This window comes from Phocoena phocoena, chromosome 16 (assembly GCF_963924675.1).
Source record: "Phocoena phocoena chromosome 16, mPhoPho1.1, whole genome shotgun sequence".
Lineage (NCBI taxonomy): Eukaryota > Metazoa > Chordata > Mammalia > Artiodactyla > Phocoenidae > Phocoena > Phocoena phocoena.
The window spans coordinates 19,300,333-19,322,346 of NC_089234.1; the positions used below are offsets into that span (position 1 = coordinate 19,300,333).

The 22,014-nt window shown below is 41.7% G+C and overlaps 1 pseudogene; it reads right to left on the minus strand.

Annotated features, from left to right (window-relative positions):
- Positions 1–1,575: 1,575 nt before the first annotated feature.
- LOC136135981 (large ribosomal subunit protein eL28-like) lies at positions 1,576–22,010 on the minus strand (annotated as a pseudogene).
- Between the last annotated feature and the right edge of the window lie 4 nt (positions 22,011–22,014).

The window sequence follows — 22,014 nt, forward strand, 5'->3', positions numbered from 1 at the left end:
ACTTTGCAATTCAACTATACTTCAATTAAAAAATTTAAAAACTGTACACTTTAAACGGGTAAATTTTATTATATGTGAGATATATCCCAATAAAGCTGAAAAAAAAAACTAGAAAAATTTTCATTATGGATCTTTAAACCATACCCAGGTCTTCCCTTGGCACAGTGGTTAAGAATCCGCCTGCCAATGCAGGGGAGATGGGTTTGAGCCCTGGTCTGGGAAGATCCCACATACCACGGAGCAACTAAGCCTGTGTGCCACAACTATTAGGCCTGCGCTCTAGAGCCCGCGAGCCACAACTACTGAACCCACGTGCCACAACTACTGAGGCCTGCACACCTAGAGCCCGTGCTCAGCAACAAGAGAAGCCACCGCAATGAGAAGCCTGCGCACCTCAATGAAGAGTAGCCCCCGCTCTCTGCAACTAGAGAAAGCCCATGCGCAACGAAGACCCAACGCAGCCAAAAATAAATAAATTAATTTAAAAAAACCACACACGACCACACCCAGATTTAGGTCATGTGCAGATTTATATAATGTACAAATTATCTGGGTCATTCTAGAACCATTCCATAAAAGTCACCAGTGATATATATATATAAAATTATATATGTATATATAATTAAAATACATTATAATTTCAAATATGCTATTGAAATCTCATGTTTATATCATCTTTACTCAAAACTTTAGCTATTTAGCTTAGCGCAGAAATTCAAATTCTGGCTTGGAATCAAATATGCCATCTTCCAAATTCTTGATTTTGCATTCTGTAATAACTATCACTACAGAGTTAAGCACAAAATTACATTCTTTAACAAATAAGATGATAAAATTTCCAATTTAATTGGTATTTTAAAATGTTCTACAATTTAAAAGTTATTTAATGCAAAATCTCCAAACAGTATAAGGGTTTTTGGTGGGGGGAAAGAAGCAACACAATGCAAAAATGAGTTATTTACTAAGAAGAGGGAGGTTTACCTCCTCCCCGCACCTTTTCTAGAACCAGAGTTTTTGCTATAGGCAAGATTTAAAGACCCTAACCTCAGGACCAAGATTTTTTTCCCAAATTTTTGGCCTGTAGCCCAAAGTTAAATTTCTTTTTCCAGGTTGAAAGTCAGATGGAAAAAAAGAATTATTGATTTAAAAATCATTTAATGCAGACATTGTATCATCTGTTTTTCTGGCTAAAGAACAAACAAAACCTCATTCAATCAACTTTCCCAAAAGCAGCTTCATATTTTATACTTTTCAACATACAGACTTCAGCTGTTTGTTTGGCACCTTCCCAAAGAGACAATTCTCAAGACCCTGAAATCTCTGATCATTTTAAAACTCAGCACACTTCAGATTTGTTTTTATACCATTATACACGCATCAGAATGACTAAAATTAAAAATATTGATAACACTAAAGGTATTAGAGTGAGGTCTTAGAGGAACTGAAACTCATACATTCATGATAGAAATGTAAAGTAAGTGGTAGAACCAGTTTGCAAAAAGTTTCTTTTTTTTTTTTTCTTTTTGAGGCCAGTCAGCTGACAGCTTTATTGCATTGGGGAAGGGGATAGATCTGTCAGGAGCTCTTCGTGGGGCGGGTCCGCTTTCTCTTCACCATCACAGGCTTCGGGCTGCGCAGGATAGCGCTGGCTCGGCGGGTGACGGCCATACGCAAATCCGTATGTTCTTTCGGATCACGTGCGGGATGCTGCTGAGGGTGGCCCGCGCGTTCTTGTTGATGGTGGTCCGCACGAAGGAAGTGGCTACTTTTCGCTGGCCGGATCCTCGCTTCATGACCACCACGACCCCTTTGCCGTCCGCCGCCGGCTCCACGCCCACAGTCTTGCGGTGAATGAGTCCGTTGTAGCGAAAGGAGTTGCGGGCCTTCAGGTTATTGGGTTCAGTGCTGTACGTCTGCTGTTCCTCTCTATCAAGAAGCTGGAGCAGTTCCGCACGACCATCCGTTGCAGATGTGCGGACTTGACGGCGGCTTCTCTCGTGGCAGCGGCCGGATACGGAGTTTCTTTCTTATAAAACTAGATATACATCTACCCTAGGACCTAGCAAGTCCATCCATAGGTATTTGCCTAAGATGAAAACGTAAGTCCAACATGATTTGTATATCAACAGATGACTCAATCAATAAACTGAGGTATATATATTGACAACAAAAAGAAATGAATTACTGATACATGCAATGACCATTGATGAATCTCAACAATATTAAACTGAGTGAAAGAAGTCCTATCTACATGAATACATACTGCATACCTCTATGTATAGGAGGTTCTAGAACAGGTGAAGCAAATCCATGGTGGGAAAAAAAAATCAAAAAAGTAATGATTACTTAGGGGAGGTTCCAGGGGAAATGAGAAGGAACGTAAGGGAATTTGGGGGAAGGTTATGGTAATTATATCTTTATAGGAATTTTGGTTCCAAGGTTTCTGCGTGTATCAAAACTCCATGACTATTCACTTAAGAATTTTGCATTTAATTGTATCTTCATTTTACATCAGAAGAAAGAACATACTAAATATAGAATTCTAGGTAATGATAATGAATGCTGAAGTATTTAGGGGGAGGTGTATTGTTGTCTGCAACTTACTTGGAAATTTATCCCCCCAAAATTAGCTGTGTAGACAGATGGACAGATGTGATGAAATAAGTGTAGTTAAAACATTAATGGGAAAGTTGAGTGGAAGGTATATGGATTTCATTGTAAAAATTTTAAAACTTTTTTGTATTTGAAAATTTTCATAAAAACATTCTGGGGGGATAAAAGTCCTAGAAGTTTCCAAAAAAAAAAAACTAGCCTATTTTTGCCTCTCTGATCTCATCTCCTGCTACCACCCCTCTCTGTTCTAGCCGCATTTAAGTGTACCAGGTATCCCCTACCTCAGGACTTTTGCACTTGCCCTTCCTGATGCCTGCATTTCTCTTCCCTAACATATCTATCTGACTTTCTCCCTCACCTTCAGGCAGATTTATAAGATTTCTGTTCCCTGGTGTACATGCCCTGTATAATCTCCTCCCCTTGGGTGTAGATGGGACTTGTGGATACGATGGGACATCACTCCAGGGATTAGGTTACCATATATGGTAAAGGGACTTGAGGGGATTTTGCAGATGTAATTCAGGTCCCTAATCAGGCAATTTTGAGTTAATTTTTTGAAAAAGATGATCTTGGATGGGCCTGACCTAATCAGGTGAGCCCTTCAAAAGAGGGCATCAGAAAGGAAGTCAAGTCAGAGAGATTCCAAGCCAGAGATGCTCCCCTGCTGGTCTTTTAAGCTATGGAGAAGGCCATATGGCAGAGAATAACAGGTAGCCTCTGGGAACTGAGGGCCTCAGTCTTACAACTGCAAGTAACTGAATTATGCCCCAAACCAGTGAGTTTGGAAGAGGCCCATGAAGTTGAGATGAAATTGCAACCTGGCTGACGCCTTGATTTCAGCATGTTGAGACCCAAAGAGAGGACCCAGTTGCATTGTAAGAGTTCTTTATATATCCTGGATACTAGACCCTTATCAAATACATGATTAACAAATACTTTCTCCCTTTTCTGTGCATTGTCTTTTTACTTTCTTGATAATCTCCTTTGAAGTACGGAAGTTTTAAACGTTAATGTCACCTGATATATCTATTTTTTCTTTGGTTGCTTGTGGTTTTGTTGCCATATCTAAGAAACTATTGCCTAACTTTTAGTCCAGTTTTTTTTGTTTGTTTGGTTTTGGTTTTGGCCATGCTGCATGGCTTGTGGAATCTTAATTCCCCAACCAGGGATCAAACCTAAGCCCTCAGCAGTGAATGCACGGAGTCCTAACTGTTGGATGGCCAGGGAATTCCCTAGTCCAATTTTTATAATTGATATCTGTGAAAGGAGTCACCTGACCACTCCACACTACCTGGAAAACACTTCTACCAGACATCCCCAAGACTTACCCCCCACTTCATTTAGACCGTTACACAATTGTCACCTTATCAGCAAAGTCTTCTTTGATCACGTTATCTAAAGTAACAGTACCCTTTGGTCACTTACCATACTTTACACTGCTTTATTTTTCTTTAGAGGACTCCTTATATGACACACTCTCTCTCTGTCCCTCTCTGTCTCTCTTTTCTTCTCTTTTCCATTTTCATTTACTGCGTACCCCTGTGCCCATATTGGAATGTATGCTCCTGGAAAGAAGGAATTTTTGTTTACTTTGTTAACTGCCAATTACTCAGTGTCCAGCATAGACTCATAATAGGTGATCAATAATAATTTGATAAGTCAATGATTTCCCCCAATCCAAGTGTTATCAAACGTTTTCATCTTTGCCAATCTGAAATATGTAAAATGATATTTTAATGTCTTTATTTGCATTTTCATTTCTGTGAGTAAGGTTTAGCACCTTCTCATACATTAAAAAAATATTTCTTTCTCTGTTAGCATCATTGTTTTCAATAGATGCTGTTGTAATAAATGAAATATACACATCCCTTCAAAAGGATTATAAATGTTATAGTAGTGTTTGGTCGTTCTATTCTCTATCAGGGTTTGAAATAATGCCTTTTGTTGAATGCATGAAGAATGAACAGCTAGAAGGTGAAGACAGGCCCCATGAAACGTTTTGAAGTTTAAAAGGAGTCCTCATAATTGAAGGGTATTCTGTAGGCTAAAATATGGAGAAGACGCATTTAGCTGTGGCAAAATACACATAACATAAATTTTACGTATCTTGACCATTTTTAAGTGTACAGTTCAATGATATTAAGCACATTCACATTGCTGTGCAACCATCACCACCATCCATCTCCAGAACTCTTTCCTCTTGCAAAACTGAAACTTTACCCATTAAACAATAACTCTCCATGTCCCTCTTCCCCAGCCCCTGGCAACCACTCTACCTTCTTTCTCTATGAATTTCACCACTCTAGACAACTCATACAAGTGGAATCATACAGTGTTTGTCTTTTTGTGACTGGCTTATTTCACTTAGAATAAAGACTTCAAGGTTCATCCATGTTGGAGCATGTTGCAGAATTTTCTTCTCCATTGTGTGTGTGTGCGTTTCTCTGCAACCGGCCTTTTTTTTTTTTTTTCAGTTGAAGTATAACTGACCTACAACACTATTTAGTTCCAGCTGTACAACATAGTGATCCGATATTTCTATGCATTTCAAAATGATCACCACTCTTCTGTTGCCTTTGAATGTTTCCCCATGCTTTTGGCCCACCTGCATTTCACACTCCTTAAAGGTCAGACTATTGGCTGCTTCAAGGTGTATCATGCAGTCCCTTGGAATTACATTGTGACTTATACATTCAGGTGTTGATTGTTTTTCACTCATTCATTCATTCACTACAAAATGTGACAATCATGGTTCTGCAAAAAAGGAAGGAAGATATGCTTAAGCGCTTTGAAGTTTATACCTAGCTGACCTTGCCTCTTGTTGCCCAGGGCACTGGGTTTGCCTTCATCCCGTATTTTTATGCATCCCAGAGAAGGAAACTAATCAAGTGCCACCAGTCCTGGACCAGATATCCATGTAAACATCAACTACAGGTACCTATTGGGCTAAAGAATCGGAAGTCACAAAATAAAATCTGTGCTCTTTGCAGATCATGTCTGAAGTCACAGTTACCTTCTGTTGATTTGTGAAAGGAGTAGAGGACTGTCATTGGGATCTTGATTATGTTATCTAAGCTGGTTTTATAGTCATCACAATGACTTCCCTGGGAGGAAAGCCGGTGAATCTATTACCTGGAAGGAGACTGTGTCCCAGTGCCAAGGGCTGGCCCTGGCTGTTCTAGACAATGCCGCCAAGTACGACCATGTAGACTGCACTGCACAGCTCCTGAGGACACCATTCCTAGGCTTGTGTCATATAGAGAACTGAAGATAAAGATCTCAAATGGAAGCTCCTTCTCAAACAGGAAAGGACTGGGAAAGAGAGCATTGGTGGGTATCTGTGCTGATTGAATGGTGCCAATGAACTGACCCCTCCACGCATGACTTTGTCCTGAGGAAGAGAGTGAGGGTTAGGAATCTGGTTGGTGAGATACCAGTCTCCCTCACACAGTGAGTTGATAGTCATAGTCATAGCATCTACTCTCCTGCAGACTCTGTGCAGACACTTCATGGATAAATCTCATCCAATCCTCTCAAAAACCATTTAATGGGTGAAGAAATTGTTCATTTCCTTAGAGAGGGAAATGAAGAGGGCATTAGACTAGGAGAAAGGTGGCTCACTACTTACTTACCAGTGGACTTTGGGCAACTCACTTAGGTCTTCTGGTCAATACTCAGTTCCCTGCAGCCCACGAACTGCTTGTTGCAGCACATGAGGAGAGCAGTACAGGATGAAGAGCAGGTGTTTAGAAACTCTCATGCAATTTGACGTCCAGTGCATGATCAGGGAACTTGTTTCATTGAACAAGGGATAGAAAAGGTGCTGTCCATGAGTTAGGTGTATTGAGAGCTGTATGTATAGTAGGAAAATGTTACCATGTGTGATATTTTAAGGGTTAGTTGGTCAACTGTAAGCCAAATGCATACAAAAATCTGAGAAAATAAAAGCATTTAGGTCTTTGTATAATTTGTTATTTTTTACTTATTAAATATAACTTTTTTGTAAAAGTATGTTAAAATTTGTAGATATTAGCTAAATTAGGAAGGCAAATTTTCATAATAATATTTAACTATAACTTACAGTTGTCAAAACACTCTTCACTTGACTTCTTTTAATCAAGAAAAGACATACTTTTCCTAACACGCAATAGCAGCAGTAATAAAACAAGTGATGACTGTGAAAGTGATTCTGAAGAAATTAAAACCAAAAGAATTTGTATTAGTTTTACTTGAAAGTATAAGTCTTCATGTGTTAAGCTCACTTTTGTGGACATAACTGATACTAAACCACTAAAACTGTGATATGTTATCTGCAGAGATGTACTAGAAAATGAAGCTAATAAAGAAAGTCATCTATATAGATCAGTGGAACAGGATACAGAGCCCAGAAGTAAACTCACGCACTTATGGTCAACTAATCTACAACAAAGGAGGCAATACTTTTCAATGGAGAAAAGACAGTCTCTTCAATAAGTAGTGCCGGGAAAACTGGACAGCTACATGTAAAAGAATGAAATTAGAAATTCTCCAACACTGTATACAATAATAAACTCAAAATGGATTAAAGACCTAAATGTAAGACCAGTTACTATAAAACTCCTAGAGGAAAATATAAGCAGGACACTCTTTGACATAAATCACAATATTCTTTTTTTGATCCATCTCCTAAAGTAAGGGAAATAAAAGCAGAAATAAGTAGGACCTAATTTAACTTAAAAGCTTTGCACAGCAAAGGAAACCATTGACAAAATGAAAAGACAACCTACTGAATGGGAGAAAATATTTGCAAATTGTATGACCAATAAGGGATTAATATTCAACATATATAAACAGCTCATACAACACAATATCAAAATACAAATAACCTGATTAAAAACTGGGCAGAAGAACTGAATAGACATTTTTCCAAAGAGGAAATGCAAAGGGCCAACGGGCACATGAAAAGATGCTCAACATCACTAATCAGGGAAATGCAAATCAAAACCACAATGAGATATCACATCACACCTGTCAGAATGGCTATCATCAAAAAGAAAACAAATAACAAATGTTGGCAAGGATGCAGAGAAAAGGGAACCCTCCAACACTGTTGGTGGAAATGTAAATTGGTGCAGCCACTGTGGAAAACAGTATGGAGGTTTCTCAAAAAACTAAAAATAGAACTACCATATGACCCAGCAATTCCATTCCTGGCTATATAGCCCCCCCGCCAAATCACCAAAAACACTAATTCAAAAAGATTCATGCACCCCAACGTTCATAGCAGCATTATTTACTATAGCCAAGACATAGAAGCAACCTAAGTGTCCATCAACAGATGAATGGCTAAAGATGTATTTTATATATATATATAATGGAGTACTACTCAGCCATAAAAAAGAATGAAATTTTACCATTTGCAGCCATGTGCATGGACTTGGAGGGCATTATGCTAAGTGAAATGTTAGACAGACAAAGACAAATTATGCATGATATAACTTATGTGTGGAATCTAAAAAATACAACAAACTAGTGAATATAACAAAAAGAAGAAGACATAGATATAGAGAACAAACTAGTGGTTACCATTGGGGAAATGGGGAAGGGGTAATATAGGGGTGGGGTGGTGGGGGGTATTGGGTGTAAGATAGGCTACAAGGGTGTATCGTACAACATGAGGACTATAGCCAATATTTTGTAATAATATAAATAGAGCGTAACCTTTAAAAATTGTATAAATAAATAAATAAATAAAAACTCATCAAATTTAGGTAGCATTTACAAAGAAAACAAAAGAATAAGTTTAAAACTTAAAGAATACTTTGCAAGACTATTGAATTTTTAAAAATTGATAGAAGCAGAGGTTCAAACTTTCCCATATAAACATTGTTAATTGTGTCTAATAAAGTAGGACTTAGGGATGCTAAAATTAAAAAAAAATAGTGCAAAACTGTATCAAAAATCTTGGAAATTATGGGTGAATTTGTGGCAAAGAAGGTAGGTCAAATATCATTCTTCATAGCTGGACAAATTCAACAGCTAGCTAATGACATGGCAGATTAACTCACAAAACAAATACAGGTAGCAAAGTATTTTTATTTCTTTTCATTGCAAATTGTTGAATGCACACATACTGCTAACATGACAATTAATTTGAAATATGTATATGCAATTTGAACATTGTAGAGATATGAGGAAGAATTTTTTTTCAGCCTCATTGATGACAACACAACTAGCTCTGAACTACATAAAACTGTGAAGGATTACACTGTTAAGGAATGTGGTTTGAGTTTAAATTTGTGTAGGAATATGCTCTAATGGTGCAGCTGCGTTGACAGAAAAACATTCTGTAGTTATTACCCAAGTTAAAGAGCTTGCATGAGTATGTAAATCAGCACATGGCTTCCCTCATCAAGAAAGCTTTGCAATGAAAAAATTTACAGTGTCTAGTTACGTAGTAAAAAAAATGTGAATTGTGCAAAAGGTGATGTATTAAGTTTGAGATTTTTCCCTCTTTGTTATGTGATAACATGGAAGCTGATAACATGGAAACACCTATTATTGCATATGATATGAGGCATGAGATTCCATGCTTACTGAAGGGGAAAGTTCTATTAACAATGTCTGAAAATGAAACAAACTTTCAGTGTTCCTAGCAAGTGAAAATGCACCTCCATAAGGTCCCCACCTTTTAAATATGTGGTTTGGATGACAGACTAGTTTATTTGTGTAATATTTTTGGCATTTTTGATGATCTTACTACTTCTAAGCAACGAAAGACTGCAATATGATTTTCAATGGCAGATGGGATCGAAGAGCAAAAATAAAATTGAGAAGCTTGGAAGAACAGAGTTTCCATAGACTGTTATAACATGCTCCATAATTTAACAGCAATTATCAGTAAAGTAGGTGATGATCTTGATATTGCACATCTGGGAAGTGTTATGGCCAAATGTCTTACAGATTTCACAGAATTGTTTAAATTTTATTTCCATCAAAAGAAGATCCATGATAGGAAATTCACAGATCCAGAAACCTTTGCTTTAATCGAAAGATAATTTGATTCAACTTTATAACCTTACAGGATAAATTGGTGGAAATGGCAATGGATTGAGAATTGAAGATGGATTTTGAAAATCAGAATCATTTGCTTCACTTTGGGTAAAAGTGAAAGATGAAAATCTTGAGCTTCCTGGAATGGCTTTAAAATTTCTTCTTCCATTCCCATTAACAAACCTCTGTAATAGTGGTTTCTCCACTAGAGTGCTTATTAAAACAAAATTTTAATAGTTTAAAATAATTTTAACAGTTTCAACAGACATTGTACCTTGTGAGTAGCATTATATTCCATTCTGCCTGCATTAGATAGACTAACAAGCCATAAGCATGTGTATTTGTCCATTAAAAACACAATATTGATATAAATAATATTCATTCGAAGTGGGGAAACATATCGTACTTATAATTTTTCTTTAGTTATGACTGAAGAATGACAAAAAAGTTATTCGCATAATAGCAATTGTCTATATTAATCGGTTATTACATGCACATTTAATGAACAACACATACAGACTTTGCAATTGTTTTACTTTTTCCTTTGTTATGTTTGTTCTGACTATGTTTACTGAAACGTAGTACTGTCTGTTGAATCTGATAGTAACAATTAGGTTTTCATTTTATATGTTTGTTTTTAAACGTAATTTATCTAGTTTTTTATTTTTTATTGACTTTTTTTTTTTTTTTTTTGCGGTACGCGGGCTTCTCACTGCTGTGGCCTCTCCCGTTGCGGAGCACAGGCTCTGGACACGCAGGGTCAGCGGCCATGGCTCACGGGCCCAGGGGCTCCGCGGCATGTGGGATCTTCCCGGACCGGGGCACGAACCCGTGTCCGCTGCATCGGTAGGCAGACTCTCAACCACTGCGCCACCAGGGAAGCCCTTGATTACAATTTTGAGTGATGTGAAGTCCAGTAAGTTAGGAAAAAATGGCCAATTTTATTCCAGTAGGAAAGATGAACATTGTTCTGAGTTTCACTTTTTCATCTTTCCCACTAGAGGGCAGTCAAGAAGTACTTATAAGTGTTGGGCGTATCATAAAGCCAAAATTGCTCTTTAACTAAGAGATTGAAGTGCGGAGAAAAAATAAAACAGAGCAAGATCAATTACCCAGCGAAAGTTTACTGGTACCAATACTGTACTGTAACACACTAAGACTCGATGAAGAGCTCGAAACCCAGTGTCTATGTATTTATAGCTAAAATCCAAGATAGTAGGTAAAAATGAGACAACACAAGGCTAAAGAAAGAGTTTTGCAAGATGTTGTTTTATATTATGTGTATTTTAGAATGCATGCACATGCAGGAGAGAGAGAGAGAGAGAGGTTGATTCATTCCTCAGGCCTGAAGCCTGGGAGGGCTGAAACCATCTATATTGACAGTTCCAGTTCATAAGACGTGGAGGAGAAGTAGAGGGACACAGGCTGCACATCACAGGTGTTACTGAGCTGTTGCTCTGGGGCACACACACATACATACACTTACTTTTATTCTGATTGTCACTACAAATCTTAGACCATCTCTCTATTCCAGTTTCCTAGCTGACTTCTTTAGGGAATTGCTTTCACTAATTAGTTCATTCAACATTTGCTGAGTATCACCTTGTTCCCAGCATCTTGTAAGGCTCCGGGTACAGCTGTGAATGAGCTTCTACTCTCAAGGTGTTTAGAGAATATAGCTTTTTATGTTTGGGGCCTTGAAGGTCCTGGCAACTGTTTTTATTTCAAGTTAGCATCTCCTTCAATCGGTGACAAGTGGGCCACTTGGAGCTGCTGTCTCTCAAGTGTTCTCTTGCAAAGGTGGGAACACAAGAAAGAAAAAGAGAGAATAACTATAGGACCATAGTGTGATCCAGAGTTGCCTTGATAACAAGATTAGAGAAAACAGCCAAGCCTTTGAGGTGCCAGGGCTGGACTCAGTCTTGGCCAGCTGTCCATGGAAGCATGTCACCTTTTGACTTTAACAGAACTTCACTGAAGTGAGTCTTTGAAATCCAAAGGAAGAGGGGCCCATGCATTGAGGAACTCATGCCACGCCTACTCCAGCCTTGTTCCGATTCTGTAGGAACACAGGATATTCTCACTTTAAAGACTGTCTGGGACTGCTGGAGGCAGTATAGTGGATGGGTAAGAGTTTGACTTAAGAATCAGACAAGCTGCAGTTAGAACTCAGGCTGGACCTCATGGTAGCTGTGTAACTTCAGACATTATGTCTGAGCCCTAGTTTCCCCACTTGAAAGTGGAAATAATAATAAGAGTAGCACCTCAGAGGGTGTCGTGAGGATGGAATCACATAAGTGAAGTTCTTAGCACACTGCCTGGCATAGGATAAGCACACAGTGAGTGCTGGCTTTAAAAAATAAGCTGAGCTGGAGCTCAGAGATCATCTCATCCAACTCCATTCTATAGATGAGAGAACTGAGGCCCAGCAGCCTAGTGATAGCGGAAAGATCATGAATTTTGGAGTTAGACAGACCTGGTTTTGAATCCTGGCTCTACCAATGGACTTGAGGAAGGTCACTTAATTTCTGTAAGCTTCAGTTTCCTCATCTGTGAAATGGGACAATAAGGTAACTCTGAGGACTAAATGGTATATATTATGTAAAGCACCTGGCACAAGGGCCTGGCACATAATAGTTGCCCAATAAAACGTTCCTTTGCTTCCTTCCTCTCTTCCATTGTCCAGAGTCATACTAGGTCCTAACTTTAAAAATGTAGGCCTCAGGGAGTTCATGCTGACCCTCATGATGCAAATGTGGAAGTCAGGCTGGTCTCAAGTCAAATCCAGTTGCTGACCTTGGGCAAGTGACTTATCCTCTTTCTGTTGCATTTAACTTGTCTGTAAAATGACGTTAATAACACTACCTACCACCCAAAGCTGGTGTGAGGATCATGCTCTCTTTTGAAGTGTCCCATAAACGTTTATTTTCATGTCCTTCAAACATGGCTCTGATCTGCAGGAGACTCTCAGGTAGATTAAGTAGTCACGTCCATGTTCATTCATTCAATCAATCGTTTTTTTTTTTGTTGTTGTTCTTTTGTGTGCCAGGGTGTTATCAGAGCTGGGAGTCACAGAATTAGACAAGGCTCCTCCTCTTGAGTTGCTCACAGTGTAGAAGACTTAAACAATGGCTACGTGACTGTGGGTCAAGGGCTTTGAGAGGCTGGGTCATCAGTGGTTAAGAGTACAGAATCTACAGTCAGACAGCCGAGGTTTGACCTCAGCCTGCCACTCCGTGATCTTGTGCAAGTTACTTAACCTCTCTGTGCCTCTATAAAATAGAGATTACCACTGCACTTCGTTCATGGTGTTGCTATGAAGGTTAAATGGTTTCATAGCTGCAGAGTGCTTAGAACAGAGCCTGGAACATAGTAAACACACTCTGTGGGCTTTTCAATCAATAGGAGCATAAGCAAAAAGGACATCAGTAGAATTTAGGGGAGACGGTGGAGTCCTAGAGGAAGAAATAGGGAAACCCAGGAGGAATTCAGTGCAGTTTCTATACCTCAGCCACACTACATTTCACATTTCAAAACATTCCCAGCAGCCAAACCTGGAAGGAATCTGGAGAGCTTTTCGTCACAGACTCACAGTTTGCAGATGAGAAAACTCAGGCCAGAGAGAGAAAATGGCTTGCCCAGGTGAGGTAGACAGAATAATGACCCCCAAATATGTTCAAGTCCTGATCCCAGAACCTATGATTATATAGCCTTACACGGCAAAAGAAACTTTGCTGATGTGATTAAATTAAGGATTTTGAGTTGGGAGATTATCCCGGTGGGTGGGTCTCAAGAGAGTCCCTAAGGGAAAGAAGGAGGCAGAGTCAGAGGGGCAGACATGGCATCAGAAGAAGCGGTTGGATTGATGTGGGCCGACAAGCCAAGGACAGTGTGTGAAATGGGACTTCCGCTTCCCCCATGCCCCTCCCCCACGGAGGCCCTTCCATTGATCTGAGCCTTCACTTCCTGTTATTTGTCCCAGGAACCAAATTTGCTACTTTCAGCTCTGATAAAATGCCTGCCTCCCCAGCTCCTGGCTTTAGAGAGAAAGCCAGAGCCTCACTCTCAGAAGTGTCCACAGAAAATGAGTGATATTAGCTATCTATGGAAAACTTTTAAGGAAATAACTCACCCTAGATGAGATTTGTGAACAAGGCTGATGAGATTTGGGAAATGTAGTCAATAGCAAATAAGCAGTCATCTGATTATCAGCGGTTCTCTGTGAAGCAAGACTTGGTGGCTGTGATGGAAAACTGGCAGGAGACGACAGTCAGAGTTTGTGTCTCCAGAACTAGACAAGGTAGAAGAGGCCTTGCGAGGCTGGGAGACCAAATTTATGTATTTGGACAGAAAAATCCTTAGAACGGAGAAGAGAAAGTGATCAGGCTACTGCTGCTGGAGAGAAAAGAAGGGTTGTCGACAATCAAGATAGGGGACACTGCTGGACTTGATAGGTGGGAACATAAACTGACATGAAGTTTTTGGAAGCCTGTTTGTAAGTATGGACCAACAATTCTCCTTTAGGAAATTCATCATAGGGGAGTAATAAAGATGTTCAACTGCTAACATGTTCATTTCGGCATTGTTTACAATGGTGAAAATACTCAACAATATGGGATTGGTTGAATAAATGATGATATGACTATCTGGTAGGACACTATGCCAGACATTAAAAAAAAAATGATGCTGTAGAAGACCAGTTAAAGACATGAGATGATGCTAATACACACTCATAAGTGAAAAGAGCGGGTTGGAAGATGGAGTGGGCATAGGATCTCATCTTTGTTTTAAAAAAATTATAATACACAAAAAGCCTGGAAGGGCAAATACTAAAATACTACCAACAGTTCCCTCTCGATGATGGAGAGGTTTTGATTTTTTCCTTTTGGCTTGTTGAATATTTTCCATATTCAATAATTAGCATGTGTTACCTTTGCAAATGAAAGCTATCTATAAAAAATAATTAAAAGAAAGTGACACTGGGTGATATCTAGCTTGTACCTGGATCTTCCTGTATGTTATCTCATTTACACTTTAAAGCAGTATGAGTTAGGTGTTATTGTGCCCATTTTACTTACAGAGAAACTGACATAGAGACTTTAAGTAACTTGCTCAAGATCATACAGTTCATAAGTGCAGGACCTATGATTTCAAACCAATTGCTTCAGACTCTAAGGCCACCTTCTTTCTACGACATCACTTGCTTCCTTGTAAAGAGTTGCCAGGTCCCTCTGTGCTCTTTCTATGTTCTGAGCAACCTTCTGCTTATATAGTAGCCTCGGCTTGCCTTATCCTGTAGCAAAGAACAATACTGCTGCTGCTGGACTCAGGAATGGCCTGATAAACTAATACATTAGTTTCCTGTTTCATTATTCCCACTCTTGCTATTACTTAGAATAAATTGGTCCTTCCAGAACTTATTAGGGCTGGGGGAACAGGTGGGTCAAGTCCCAGGGTCCACGCTGGCAGGCTCTGGCTACCCCGGCTGGTTTCCTGCCCAGGCTCCTTCAGTCTAATTCCCAGGGGGTCATTTGAAATAAGCTGTGACTTCTGTAGAGACTAGAAGCTGGGTGATTCCCCAGCGTATGTTAACCCAAGGGCATTGAGATAAATGCTCAGTTTCCGTCATGTGAGTTGACCAAGGAGAGAGATGTGCCTAAATTGATTCCGTATCCACACCACGTGCTTGGCAGGAAGAAGTCACTTGGTCGATATAGAATGTATCCATGGCCACAGGAAACCACCGAGGTCACTCTCTGTGCCAGCAGCTGCCTTTCCTCTCCCCTTGGGTCAAACATTGCCCAAATGGCCGAGAACTGATCAAGCAGTTGGTATTTTCTGGAAACCTGCACTGTGTCCTATTATCTTAAATGACTAAAGGGAAGGTGACAGGAACAAACAACAATTGAGCACCTGCCTGCCATCAGCATTCTCCTCTTTCCAATATTCATTCATTCGACAAATATACAACTTGTTAAATGTGTACCGTGAACTAGACCTTGCACTGGATGCCAGAGAGAATAAACAGGTAAAAAGGATGCCATGTAAGGAGCGTCTTACTTAAAGCATAGGATTAAAATTTTTTTTGTTGTTTTAAAATTATTGTTCAGTAAAGTTGATTCTGCTGATATACAGTTCTATGCATTTTATTTCTTTTATTTTTTATAAATTTATTTATTGATTGACTTATGGCTGTGTTGGGTCTTCGTTGCTGCACGCGGGCTTTCTCTAGCTGCAGTGAGCTGGGGCTCCTCTTTGTTGCCGTGCGCAGGCTTCTCATCACGGCGGCTTCTCTTGTTGCGGAACACAGGCTGTAGGCGCACAGGCTTCAGTAGTTGTGGCACGCGGGCTCAGTAGTTGTGGCTTGATGGCTCTAGAGCACAGGCTCAGTAGTTGTAGCTCACAGGCTTAGTTGCTCGGCGGCATGTGGGATCTTCCCAAACCAGGGCTCGAACCCGTGTCCTCTTCATTGGCAGGCAGATTCTTAATCACTGTGCCACCAGGGAAGTCCAGTTCTATACATTTTAAACATGTATAGATTCATCCTGTTAGCATCACAATCAGAACACAGAACAGAGTATAGGAATTTTAATTTCCAGTTGGCTGTTGTGGAATTCAGTCCCAGAGAGTTTGAGCAATTCTCCAAGGTCAAGGTGTCCAGTGTTTACACAGATGATGGAAGGAAATGCGGGTTTCACCTTGGAGTCAGCAGGAGGTCAAGGAAGGGCTCTGTGGCCCAGCATTGGTCCTTGAAGTGGAAATCCCCTTTTTCATGGATGGTTGCAAACTTCTTGGTGTCAATGAAATCTACTCTGTAGCTTGTCTGGAATAACTGATTTAACAAAGAAGTATTTTGACTCACTTTCTTTAAAAACAACATGACTGCTAGGTAATCTTTTGCCAGTAACTCTTGGTCATCTTGGTGACTGTCATTTGCGGTACCTTATTCTGACTCCTCTCTTGGGGAAAGTGTGCTTGTTGCCCTCACCACAAGCCCGCCTTTAACCTGATGCGTTTAATGAGCTCTATCCTGGACAATAAACACTGCAGTGTGGTGAAAACTGTAAACTGAAAGTCAATAAAGTTGAGTAAAAGTTGAGAGCCCTTTCTAGGGAGTGTCACGCACCTGCAAAATCCAGTACTTCTGTTCTACTTCTTAAATCACCTGCTGTCGTTGCTGAAAGCACTTTGGAAAATTTTTAAGTCAGCATTTTTATGTTAGTTTATGTAAGTAATAAATGCACATGATAAAAATGACACTAAGTGACTGAGAGTCTCCCTCCTACCCCCAGACCTCGTCCCTTGGTCTCCCCTTCCAGGGGCAAATGTCATGGCCAGTTTACTGTGTATCCTTTTGGAAAGTCACTAAACAATCAGAAAGCATTCTATTTATTGTCTATAGAGTGTGCATTTATGTACTGCCTAAAAGAAATATGCCACCCCACTTCTCCTGACTCTATTCGTTCAATTAATTTAACTGGGGGCTGGTACCAGGTATACAAGGACCAATAAGGCAGCTGTGACTTTCAAGGAGCTCTTGTCAAGCAGAGGAGCTGGGGGCAGCATTTGTGTAAACAGGACTAAACACAGACTGCTTGGGTTAGTGGCCCAGATGCCCCTTAGTCCTGCCCGTTTGGTCCTGGCCCATCCACCACTGGCACCATCTTGTGGCAGTGGCTGGTTTTCCAGATGTACCTGCAGGGCTGGTCCCAAAGCCTCCAAGGTGGGGCTAAGCTTGCCTTCCCTGGCGGAAGGGAAATTCTTCTCCTCAAAATCCCCAACAGGACCCCAGAGGCCATCCCCACAGCTGGTGACCCCTAGCCTGGAACAGGCCTGAGGAACGCTTACTTTCCAAAGTGCTTGGAATTCCCACCCCTGCATCACCGGACTGGAAGGGACTTGAGAGGATGAGCCACCCCCTTTCCTGACTGCCGTTCCCACACAACACATCCCCATCCTGGGGACTTCTGACCTCGTGGGGGTGGGAACACACCGAGGACCAGGCACTCCTTCCCTGGGCAGCCCACTCAGTGGTCACACAACACAAATGGTGAGAAAGATCTTCCCTATATTAGACAACACATGTGGCCCAGTGACACCCATCCAACAGGCAGACCAAACCGGGCTGACAGGATCAGAAAGTGGAGGCATCTGAAAGCATAAACAAATTTTCAAGGGACATTGATATTTGATACTATTTAAAAAAAGAAAACAAAAGAAACGAACGCACTAAAGTGGTCATTATGAGAAAAATCAGAACCTTATTGGACTTCCTTATACTTGTCTTTAGGAATTAGATTGCTTAATTTTATATTACCTCTGGGAGGAGGGTGGGCAAGAAATATGATCATTAGAGGCTTAAGACTTCGAAAGATCTTAAACAATATTCCTGGATTCTGCTCTCTGCATTTACCCGGAGGAAGTGTCCCCCACCAGACAGCCTTTCAAATATCTGATGACTTCTTCCGCTCTCACACTCAACGTTCCTTGCAGTTTGTCAACCTCCAGGAAGCCCTTTCTGTGCGACTGGGAGAGGATTGGGGTTTCCCCTAGGACACACAACCCCGTTTGTGTTTGTCTTTCCACTCAGAGTCCTGACCCCTGTGCTTGGAGACAACAATATCCCCTGAGTGGGTGCCCAGGAGGCACCCACAGGGTCAGTGACTACTCCTTACTTCATGGCTAAGGCTTGAACATCCGCCTACCTGTCCCCATCAGCCTTACATCACAGGTCTGGAGGGATGGGGTCCTCGTTCTTTTCCCTCCTTACCCAGCCCTAGGACAACCAGGGTCTCCCGCCAGGCTTTCCATAGCAGGGTCGTGGAATAGGGCTGAAGTCGAGAGCTGGTGCCTCTCAACTTGGTAGGATAAGGGCACAGGAAGGGGTGACTAAGCCTCCCTGGCAGCTGGGGGTCATACGTATCATGTCTCTTATTACTAAACAGGGCATGGCAGAGTGAGGGCTCTGGAGCACAGGGGACCCTGAACGAAACAGGAAGTGGTCACTGTGATTCAACCACAGAACTTTTTCCTGTCATCTGGTGGGAGTGACACAGCTTTTGGGGAAAGTCAGTGTTGAGGTGGGGGTGTGGGTGGGTGGGTGGGTGGATGTTCAAGTTATGGGCCGGTGCTGCCGCAGAAACTGGGCAGTGAGGCCGGGAAGGAGGGCAGAGTCCTTCCTGTAGCATCGGTGTCTCCAGGGAGTCACAGCCAGCACCAGTCCCAGCCATGTGGGAAAATGCTTCTCCGTAGAGGGGACAGCTCCCAGGAGGCAGCATCTCTCTGCTTTCCTGGAGTCAGAGACCCTATTTACTAAAGCTACCATTTGTACAGGTTACTTTACTTCTCTGAGCCTCTATTTCCTTATCGATATAATGGGAATAATAATGGAGTCCACTAACAGCTTTGTTGTGAAAGTCAAATGAGATGTTATGTTTATCACTTAGAAAAGTACTTGGTATATGGTAGGTGGTAATAAACAATAGCTGTTATTATTTAGTATTTATTATAATCAGGGACTCTCAGAGATGGAAATCTTAACCTGAATAATCCATTTTAAAGAAAAGAAATCTGAGGTGTCAAGAGGGCCAGTGATGTACCCAAAGTCTCACATTGCTAACCAGAGGCACAGGTGTGCCTAGAACCGAGGTCTCCTGCTTCGCAGCCCCTTTCCCTCGTTCTCTCCCCACCCCCGTTCATCATCCACCACTAACTGGGTTCTTGTCACATGCCAACCATTTAATGTATATGATATCAGTTAATTCTCAGAGAAAGTAGGCAAAATTGTTCCATCTTTCAGATGCCATGTCATTCAGCATGCTTTCAGCCACCTTCTCATCAATTCCTTTAAAACTTGCTGCCCAGCCACCCACTCCAGGAAGTCCTCTTGCATTAAACCTTCCCCAGGATTCTAGTCCCTCCCAAACACCCTGCCCTCTCAGCTATTAGCCGACAGCCTGATCTAGCAGATACATCTTGCAACCATCAACAATCAACATAAACATGAGGAAGGACAAACATATGAAGGACAACATCCTTCAAACATGGGTCTTTCAAATCATAACTTTAGAAATTGTTTAAAATACTTTTATAATAAACATAAAGTAACAGCCATCATTTTTTGAGTATTTATTTTATGCCAGGCTCTCTTCTGATTCACATGGAATATCTTTAAATATGCATTTCTAATATTCTCAACAAGTGAGGAGAATTCCATGGCGGCTCCCATTCTTCCAAGGTGTTCCCTGGCTTCTAGCAGCTCACTTGAGGCTGTAGCAGCTTGTGGGCATCTTCTGCCCTTAGGAGAGGTCCAGGCACAGATGAGGCCACAGAGCCCCAGGATGGCAGACAAGGACTAGAGGGGGGCAAATACCCCAGGCACATCTAGGGACAGCCAGCCAAACATATTCATGATGGTGTGAACGTATTTCTGAGGGAAGATCTGCCCTCTCTGGTTTGTGTCTTATTCTCCTGTTTCAGTGTCAGCCTGAGCGTTGTTTGCCAGCCTGTGATGTAAGGTCCAAAATCCTTAGAGGACGTTCTCAGCCTGGTGGGCCCTGCGTTACTCTGTCCTCTCCTTAATCTCTGAGACCTGCTTACCTACCACTCCTTCCCCTGCCTCATGACCTTGTCTCTCCTACACCAAAGAACTTTGCTGTCATTCCCCCTAATAACCCCAGCTGGAATACAGCTAGACTTCTGCACATTTCCTTCCCTGCCCTGGCACTCCCCCTCACCTCTTGCTTGCTTCCTGGGGACATTCATGCAGAAGTAAATAAATACTCCATTTGGGCTTCTCTGCCCTGATGAAACTGGTGGGCTCCTCCAAACAGGGACTGGGATTTAATCTTAACAAAACTTTATTTACAAAAATAGGCTGAAGGCCTATGGGCCTTAGTTTGCCATGTGATTTTTAAAAAATATTGCATTAAAGTATTATTTTGGGGCACTCCACCCCTCCCTTAGGTTTTGTACTCAGAGCAAGTACTCAACTCTTCTCACACTATTCCCCGTCCTGTTTGTATCCTCAGCCCAGCACAGTACCTGGAGGTGTGTCAGCTCAGTTCTCACAGTTGGATGAATGAATGAAGTGGAAAGGACACCAGAGTGGGGATCGAGAACTCTGAGGTCCAGGCTCTGCCACTAATTATGGGACCCAGGCATATTTGTTAATGCTGCAGACCTCAGTTTTCTCATCTGTAAAATGCACAGACTGTGTTAGGATTCTTTCTGCAAACACTCAACAAACATTCATAGACAAAGTTATGGCTCAGACATAAAAAGAGGGACATGACCGAGTTCGTTGCCCTGGAGGTCCTCACAGTTGAATGCATTTAGTAAATCTCTGAGCCTTAGGTTTTTCCTCTGGAAAATGGGATGATGTTTGCCTAGGGCTGTCGGTGAGGCTCAAATGAGAGAAGGCAGGCATTCTGCACTGTATTACCCCAAGTCCTCTCAAATCTTGAGCCCCAGGACTTGTTTAATGCTCTTCTATAAACCAGTCAACAAAAATACTAACATCACACCCTTGTACTGGCTATGGGGAGCAGCTGAGTGCCAGGATTTCAACTCTGGGTACTTACTGTGTGTCCTTGGGCAAGTTACTGAACTCCTCAGGGCCTCCATTTGCTCATCTAATGAATGGGAATGACAGTTAAGTGTTCTCCCACCTCACAGCATTGTTGCCAAGGTGACTGGAAATTGCCATTGCAAGTGTATTGAAAACTGAAAACACCATATTTGGGAAGTCATCAGAGGACTCCTCCTGGCACAGTGAAGTTTTATGTCCGTCCCTCCCCGATCACACCTGCTCTCAGAAAAGGAACAGAAACTACTGCTTACTGACATGGAAAGTGATCCCCGCCAGGGGAAGCTTAACTTTTACTGGGCATCAAAGCCTTACAGAAGTGAAGTGGAATTTCAGGTGTTGGGGAGTTGGGGGGTTGGAAAGCCTTTCTGAGCCACTGAAATCGCACGCAATAAGCAATGTCGTGGACAGCGCTTCCGAAAGCTCCTGACACTCTCATTTGGTCATTTCTGATCGAAACTTCAAGTAGACCAACTCACTTCTGCTTGGGCCTCAGTTTCCAACTGCATGAAAGGAGAGAGTTGGGCAAGGACAGCTCTGAGCCTCCTGCATCTTTTAGGTTTTAATGGTGTTTCAGAAAGCCGGGAGGTGTGGTTGGGAGGGGAAAGGACGATTTCACTTCCCTTTGCCCTCCTCAGTTACCCTTTCCGGTCACTTCATTCCCACACCGGTGACCAGGGCATTGCCAGGGCGTATTTGCGCCCAGGTAGGCTGGGGCGCATCCTCTGCCCGCCCGCGGCACCCTTGGATTCCCTGCCGGCTGGGCGCGGGTGCCCATTGCG